The sequence below is a fragment of the Branchiostoma floridae genome, chromosome 9 (assembly GCF_000003815.2).
Source record: "Branchiostoma floridae strain S238N-H82 chromosome 9, Bfl_VNyyK, whole genome shotgun sequence".
In the NCBI taxonomy this organism is placed as follows: Eukaryota; Metazoa; Chordata; class Leptocardii; order Amphioxiformes; family Branchiostomatidae; genus Branchiostoma; species Branchiostoma floridae.
In genome coordinates this window covers 652,410-661,127 of record NC_049987.1, presented here as the reverse complement: position 1 = coordinate 661,127, position 8,718 = coordinate 652,410, and the positions used below count along the sequence as shown (strand labels likewise).

Here is an 8,718-nt window from a genome sequence, read left to right as displayed (position 1 = left end):
AGGTGGGTGAGTTGTTTACTACGGAATCCTGGAGGCTTCGAGAGCCACACGGCCATCCCGTTGGAACTGCCGTCCACTTCGTCTGACATCAGCTCCTGCGTTACTCCAGCCGAAATCCTCCACTCTTCCTCAGTTTGGACAACTCCATTTCTTGCGTCCAGAAAATATTGTAAAACATGGAAACAGTAGAAGCAGGCTTCCAAAGGCTCGATCGGCCTTTTATCGAGCCCATCTTCTTCTTTACGAAGATACAAAGACGGAGTAGCTTCGCTGTATTCCACCACAGCTTCCATTGCATCAACTCAGTCCTGTGTACGTAACCCTGACAGTTTCTTGGAGTAAAAGATCTTAATTATGGCGGGAATGTTCTTCGATACCACCTGTTTCAAGTAATGCGTGCCCCAGTGGATGAACCGTGGCTGTTGTGTTATTGTTCTTTACACATTATCAATCAATTGCTACCCCTCGATAGACATTGCTTGTTCTTGCAAAAAAAAATATTTTATGCAATGACCCCTAAAAATTAATTTGGCATTTTCCCATTAAACATTTTTTTTAATTTTTTTTATTTTTTTATTTGTTTGAATCAGGCCCATGGCCCAGAAAAGCACACAGTACAGAGATTAAAAAACTACACTTACAATGAGTTAGCTATTATTTACATAGTGTCGCCAGAATGTGCTATGGCGAAAGCCGTCCGAGTGAACAAGCAATCGGATTATGTCATTGTCAGGGGACAGCAAACGTATAGCACAAATGCACGGATGACCTTGCGGCGCCTTGCGTCGCCTTGCGTCAAACATGTCGGTAAGATTGGTAACAAACAAGCAACTTGTGCTTGTTTGCCTGCCTGCCGACTGCAAAGAGCAGTTTAAATGCGCAGCGGTACGCCACTCGCAGTTTGGAGATAGCACTCTTGGTGTACTTACTCCAGAATTGAACACAGTACATAGGGGAGCAATACGCTAGATTGGCTGTATAACTATAACTATGGAATAATTCATCCATAACTTCAATGGTTTTCTGATGAAATGATGTGTCCCCTAAACATGACATTAAATTTCAATGCAAAACATTAAATTTCAATGCAAAACTAACCAAGAAATTCATTTTTCCTACTCGTTTATTTTTTTTTTGCGCAGAAGTATACCTGATATTATTGGAATGTCAAAAACGCCATCGGTCATCAGTGCAGTGCGGTAAGGTGTGGCTTGTCCATATGTTTACTGGCGGTAGGAATAACCTTCCTTCTTTCCTTATTAGAATCTAACATGTATAACATGGTAGGCATAGTCTTTAAATAGTAGCAAGATCGAATAAAAGGTTGTCACCATACGTTTACTGGCGGCAGGGATATCCTACTTTTTAATTAAATCTGATAATCTAGTACATGGTAGGCATAGTCTATAGATATTACCAAGATCGAATCAAAATCTGTAGGAACACTCAGGTAGCGTCACATCGCCGTCCATACGTTTACTGGCGACAGGAGCATCCTTCCAGACATCTTCGGAAAATGCGACATTGCCCGGAACACTCAAGGGTCCGGTAGAAGTCGAACTTTTCAATTGCTGGCACTTCGATGCCAATCCTCATCAGCATGTGTAGATTCTCACCCTTCGGACGTGCTCTACCATTCGTTATTATGCAGTTCTCTACACTGAACCCCCGTTCGTATGGCACGGTGCTCATAGGGATGACGCTCACGGTATTCAGCAGTTTGGTTGTTTCTGGCAGGTGGTCAGCATGACGGGAGGACACCATCTTTACCAAGTCAGGGAGGATGGTGTTTTCGGTAGTAATTCTGTACAATTTCTTTGAATGTAGAAAACTCTGCATTCGTCTGTCTTGTCCACGGTATTCTGTCCAGCGGGGAACATGTGCTGTAGGATGGCTCCTAGCTCGTCACGACAGAAGCAGGCCTGTTCTACATTGTCCTGTGGCAGGCTTTCTTCAAATACTTTATTTTCTTTATTATCATATTAAGAAGCCCCAGCCGTTAAAATAGAATCACAAAACAATTTAATAAATTCATCAATAGTGTATGGGTATTGGGGAGGTGGCCGGTAGTAAACAGAGAAAAGAATGCGGAAGTGACTGGTATACAAATCTTGCCAGATGCATTTGGTAGACAAAGATTCCAAATCGGAGCGTTGACTAAGATACCTAAATCAAGACAACCCATTCATGTCTGTTCCTGTCGCGACGGATTGGAGATTAAAATCAATCGGGAGAAATAGCTTCAGAACCAGTTGAACTCACTCAACCAAGTTTCTATGATGGCACGTATGTCTAGTTTGAATTTAAAAATTAATGAAGACAATCCATCCATTTTAGAGCCAGTAGTTATACTGTTGACGTTTGCATGAAAAACATTTAAGGATTCAATTGAGTAACCCTGGACTGGTCCTGGGTTAGGATGAATATCGCCGGATCTTTGGCATACGATGGATGTTGACAAAAGGCGAGGTTAATTCGGGCCCGTCGTGCAATGTGGGTGTGAGATGGGAAGACTTGCTACACCGTATACTTTTGAAATCGTTGCACCAGGATACTGTGCAATTCATTACCAGATTTCACTGCATGAAAAGTCGAATTTACCACATTGGTAAATGCGATGTATAGCCGGGTAAAGTTTAGATTTACCCGGGATTTATCGACATTTACCCGCCGGTAAAGGTGCAAATATACCAGGCATTTACCCGCATGGTAAAGCGGGTAATGTTTGCCTGATTTACCCACATTTACCAGGTTCGTGTAAATATGCGTTTACCGAGATTTACCGTGCGAGGTATTTCTCATATATTTTGCGCATTTACCGACATTTACCAGGCGGAGTATATCTCATATAGCTGTATTTACCCATATTTACCTCGGATTTATACAAACCTTTACCAGAATATTCAATGCCATATTTAACCCCATTTACCTGTATTTACCTTGGATTTATACAAACTTTACCAGAATATTCAATGCCATATTTACCCCTTTACCCACATTTAGCTGGAAGTTTACCGATCACTTCCAAGAATTACCCAAATTTACCCATGATTTTGAATCAGAACATGGTTTGTGGCAGAACTCAGTAATATTTATTGGATAAACATATCAACATTGACAGGTTTTCTAAAGGGTAAACAGATAAATGCTCTAGCTTTACCATATACAATTGTTACCCTTTCTTATAATTCGAGTTTAAAGTAATGTTCATAGTATGATTGGACATTAATCAACTGTCCTGTTTACAAGCTATATATCATGAATGACATTCAACAAAGTAGCATCAGTTTATCATCACACACTATCTAAACCTATCATCAGTCTCCATGATTGTGCAGACAGGCTTTAGAAATTATATACAAGAATACTTTTGCCATACATTATTTGTTTCTACCAGACTCTGGCCTGGTCAAATGGCAATAGGGGAATTTTGAGTTGGAGTTAGTTGGCCAAGGAGACAACTGACTGGCAGGCAGATAATTGAATAGGTTGCAAAAGACTGAAATCCCATGGTACCTTATTTGTCCCTATCTTTTTCATCCAGCTGACATGTCTGCCTGGAGACTACAATAAGCCCTCAGGCAAGAATTTGCAATATATGTACTTTTTTTTATAAAAAGTTGTATCACATACTCTGTGCAATATCTTAACTATGCTGTCACTGTTAACAAATGTATGAATCAACATGTTCCACTATATAATCAGAAACTCAAGACGAATGAAAGGAACAGTAACATGACGATAAAAACTGCAATGCATAAATGACATATGACATTCAGTGGGGCCTGTATTGTTTTACACTTTGCCAACATGATCCTATCAGCATCATGTAATGCTGCATGTTTATCCAAGCAATAATTCATCATTACCTTAACTTCACAGATTGGGGAATTCATAACCTATCATTTCTATATTAATAACAGATTAAAAACAAGCCTATAGTGATCTGGCTAAGAAATTCTTTTTCTTTAGAGAAGGGTGAGGGGCAGATGCAAGTGAGGGTTCAAAATACCACCAGTATATGCAGGTACAAATGGAATTATCAAATGTGACCTGTGTAGGTACAATATAATACTGACAAATATGTAAAATGTATCACAAATCATAATCACATGGTTCATACAATCGCACAACACTGAAACACAACTTTCATAAGCTATGAAGGTCTTAGTCAGTTAGCAGCCCTTAGGCCAACAGCGATCAGATATAAGAACAAAGTTGTTGTCGATACAAATATTTAAATACAGGTAAGTAAACTTATAACATCCTCTCCAAATTCTCATCTATATTCTAGTCCTCTGCTGCAAAGCACTCCGTGTAGTGTCCACACCAGCACAAGCTGCCTTCCTCTGTGTCTGAATCCTGAACTCCTTGGCAGGAGTTTGGAGTCCTTTGTGTGATGAGCCAGTTCCTACATCATAAAACAAAAGTATCACAGAATATCAACCTATGTCATAGTATGTGTGAAAATCGAGCCTACCTAAATTTGCGTCTGAAGGGACTACCCATGTGTACTGAAGATTGACAAATATAGAATACAACACAGTGTATTCTGCATCAGCCTACTAGTAGGTACCAGCCAGACAGTGGGTCGAGTGATCCGACCCATGGGAAGGCTGGGACTGAGGGTGATACCGAATTCATTGTGTTGTATTTTACTTTTATGTCATACCTGGGCCGCGATAATGGTTGATACGGGTGTTCTGGACCGGGTGATAAAAAGCTGCATCACACGGGCTTTGAACTTTTATCACACAGGCTTCAGTCAAACACTTACGCACTCTTCCCACACCTAGAGCGGCACAGATTAAAATTCGAACATCTGATTCGGACGTTAGAATTGCTGCTGTAACTGTTTTTGTTCGAGGACACCAAAGTTTTTATAACTTCTGGCACGTTTCGCATCGAAACTTGTGTTTTTTCAGGTAGGTATGTCATAAACAAAATAAAACATGGTGTATTCTGCATCACCCTCGGTCTCAGCCCTCCCGCAGTCGGGCTGGTACTTTGGGTGATATGGAATACACCGTGTCAATTCGAGAAAACTTCCAAGAAAAGAACTCCGCTCTATTCAATTGATGGAAGCCTGTGTAATACAAATAAAAAGCCTGAGTGATACAGAAAAGTACCATCCGGTCCACAACACCTGTATCGAATGTTATCAGGTATGAAGTGTGCCAATGATGATATTGAGCATGCAGGACTCACTGTAGTCTCGAGTCTTACCTATGGAGTGTGTAGCAGCATTGAAGTAGTCAGCAGCTAAACTTCTGGCTGATGCTTGCTTTACTCAGGACTGGCTATCCACCCTCACAACTTGTGCTGCATGTCTGAAGGAGGTATCTACTGCAGCTGTACTGGAGGCATATAAAAAGGGAAACGATGACACAAATGACAAAATCAGATCCGGTCAACCCAGAATGTAATACATAAACACCGTAACTTAAATCCATACCTGAAATATAATATAAAATGTATTAAACAAATATTAAATTAGTGACCAAATAGCTGTCAGTTACTGAACAGTGTTCAAATTATTAAAGGTTAGCCCTTGATAAAAATAATAGTCACGACGAGTTTGACAGCCTTGGCTGTCTGTGATGCCAGCCATTTGAACGAATAAATGAACGAAAATTAAATATATAAATATGTATATAAATTATAATAATAACCACCAGGTGCCAGTCAGTAGGTACCCAAATTATGAGTAATGAGGCAGTTTTAACGTGGTCGTATATCAAAGCACAATTATTCACCCCTCAAGTGCTGTTTTGCAGCATATTTTCATAAAACCTAATACGAAACGCCTGTTGTCCAAAAAAAATTATTAGGCATTTTCCTAATGGGGGAGGGAGGCAGGCTAGCTGGAGACAAATTTGCGTTTCTGATGATCACATGTCAAAAACATTAGACAAGTGGGAAAAACGAACCTACATTTTGCTTTAAAATAAAACAGCACAGTCTAATAATATTCTCTACTCACCGAAGTACACGTTGGTAATCCTGTTAGGGGTGCGCCGCCCAGGGTGGGAGGGGGGCGGCCGCCAAACGTACATCCAAAAACATCAGTCACGATCATTTTCCGTCCGTTTAAGCTTACACCATATTCCCCCAACACTCACAAGCCTCTCCCAAATTGCTGGCCGACCATAGCAGACTCCTTGTGCCATTTTTAGCGTAGAAAGCGATACGTAAAACCTCGTAGTCATGTCCGATCTCATTTCTGTAACGACTTTTTTCTAATCGTCCCGCCCGCATAGTGCGCATGCGTATCCGACGGTCCAATCAGATCGTAGTATCTCTGTGGCCTTTAGGATGTCATGGTGTTGCAATCAAAGGTGAGGATGTTGACCCCATGGTCGGAAGTTGACCTTTTAGCATCCAATACAGCAAGAGTACCTGGGACATTTGTGAAACCAAAAAGCTCCTTGGTGAAACAATATAAAAGCTTATAAGACTTTCCTTTCTTGGTTAGATTCAAGTTTTCTTTACAGCAAAGATTGACCTTTTATCTCTTTAATTTTTTCACTGTAGATTTAGAGTGTGTGTCAAGCTGTGACCTTTGTTATTCATCACAAACTGTGTAGTATAATACATAAGATCTGTTATTGTGAACTGTCTTGAGTCTTAACTGAAGCATTTTTCTTTATAAATATAAAACGGGCCCACTATGTAATTCTAGGTATGGTAAACAATCATAGTTAAATACCTCTTATACTCGTTCATAAATAAAACTAGAACAACAATAACTTTATTACGCCTACAATTTCACTCAGGGCCTAAAAAGCTAGTTGACTGGTAATGATAACTCTGTTCGACTTTTATGCTCTGACCTCTGTCCCCAATACTATTATCTCAGGGGATGTTCTGTACACTTATCTCAGGGCGGTGAGGTGTTAGAGTGTACCCTTCGGGTACCCCCACTCTGAGATAACAGTTATCTCGGGGCTGTGGGGTGTTCTGTACACTGTGGGTACCCCCGCCCTGAGATAACCGCTATCTCAGGGCGGTGGGGTGTTCTGTACCCTTCAGGTACCCCCGCCCTGATATAACCATTATCTCAGGGCGGTGGGGTGTTCTGTACCCTTCAGGTACCCCCGCCCTGAGATAACCGCTATCTCAGGGCGGTGAGGTGTTCTATACCCTTCGGGTACCCCCGCTCTGAGATAACCGTTATCTCAGGGGGGTGGGGTGTTCTGTACACTGTGGGTACCCCCGCCCTGAGATAACTCTTATCTCGGGGCTGTGGGGTGTTCTGTACCCTTCGGGTACCTCCGGCCTGAGATAAGGGTTATCTCAGGGTGGTGGGGTGTTCTGTACACTGCGGGTACCACCGCCCTGAGATAAGAGTTATCTCTTCGGGTACCCCCGGCTTGAGATAAGGGTTACCTCAGGGCGGTGGGGTGTTCTCTACCCTTCGTGAACCCCCACCCTGAGCCTTATACCAGGGTACATCCTGACAATGTAATACATGCACCCCTGTATAAGGCCTTATATCAAGGTCCATTCTAACAGTGTAATACATGTACCCCTGTATAAGGCCTTGTATCAGGGTCCATCCTGACAATGTAATACATGTACCCCTGTATAAGGCCTTATATCAGGGTCCATCCCTGTCAATGTAATACATGTACCCCTTTATAAGGCCTTATATCAGGGTCCATCCTGACAATGTAATACATGTACCCCTGTATAAGGCCTTATATCAGGGTCCATCCCTGACAATGTAATACATGTACCCCTGTATAACGCCTTATACCAGGGTCCATCCCTGACAATGTAATACATGTACCCCTGTATAATGCCTTATATCAGGGTCCATCCTAACAATGTAATACATGTACCCCTGTATAACGCCTTATATCAGGGTCCATCCTGACAATGTAATACATGTACCTCTGTATAAGGCCTTATATCAGGGTCCATCCTGACAATGTAATACATATACCCCTGTATAACGCCTTATATCAGGGTCCATCCTGACAATGTAATACATGTACCCCTGTATAAGGCCTTATATCAGGGTCCATCCTGACAATGTAATACATGTACCCCTGTATAACGCCTTATATCAGGGTCCATCCTGACAATGTAATACATGTACCCCTGTATAGCGCCTTATATCAGGGTCCATCCTGACAATGTAATACATGTACCCCTGTATAACGCCTTATATCAGGGTCCATCCTGACAATGTAATACATGTACCCCTGTATAACGCCTTATATCAGGGTCCATCCTGACAATGTAATACATGTACCCCTGTATAACGCCTTATATCAGGGTCCATCCTGCCATTGTAATACATGTACCTCTGTATAAGGCCTTATATCAGGGTCCATCCTGACAATGTAATACATGTACCCCTGTATAACGCCTTATATCAGGGTCCATCCTGACAATGTAATACATGTACCCCTGTATAAGGCCTTATTTCAGGGTCCATCCTGACAATGTAATACATGTACCCCTGTATAATGCCTTATTTCAGGGTCCATCCTGACAATGTAATACATGTACCCCTGTTTAAGGCCTTATACCAGGGTGCTTTACCAGCATTTACCCGTATTTATCCAAATTTACCGGGTAAATATGTGCTAAATGTGGGTAAATATTGTAGATCACATTTACCGGGTATTTACACACCAATGGTAAGTTTGGTAAATCCGATATTTCATGCAGTGTTGTGTCGGTAAACACACGACAAAGCAGATGTAA

The 8,718-nt window shown here is 41.5% G+C and overlaps 1 long non-coding RNA gene across 1 annotated transcript; it reads right to left on the bottom strand.

Moving 5' to 3' along the window:
- Positions 1 to 3,069: 3,069 nt before the first annotated feature.
- Positions 3,070 to 6,280, bottom strand: LOC118423427. Its single transcript, XR_004832048.1, has 3 exons — positions 5,984 to 6,280; positions 5,227 to 5,357; positions 3,070 to 4,411 (listed from the first exon to the last, which is right to left on the bottom strand). It is a non-coding gene; the product is annotated as an uncharacterized LOC118423427 (long non-coding RNA).
- Positions 6,281 to 8,718: the final 2,438 nt, after the last annotated feature.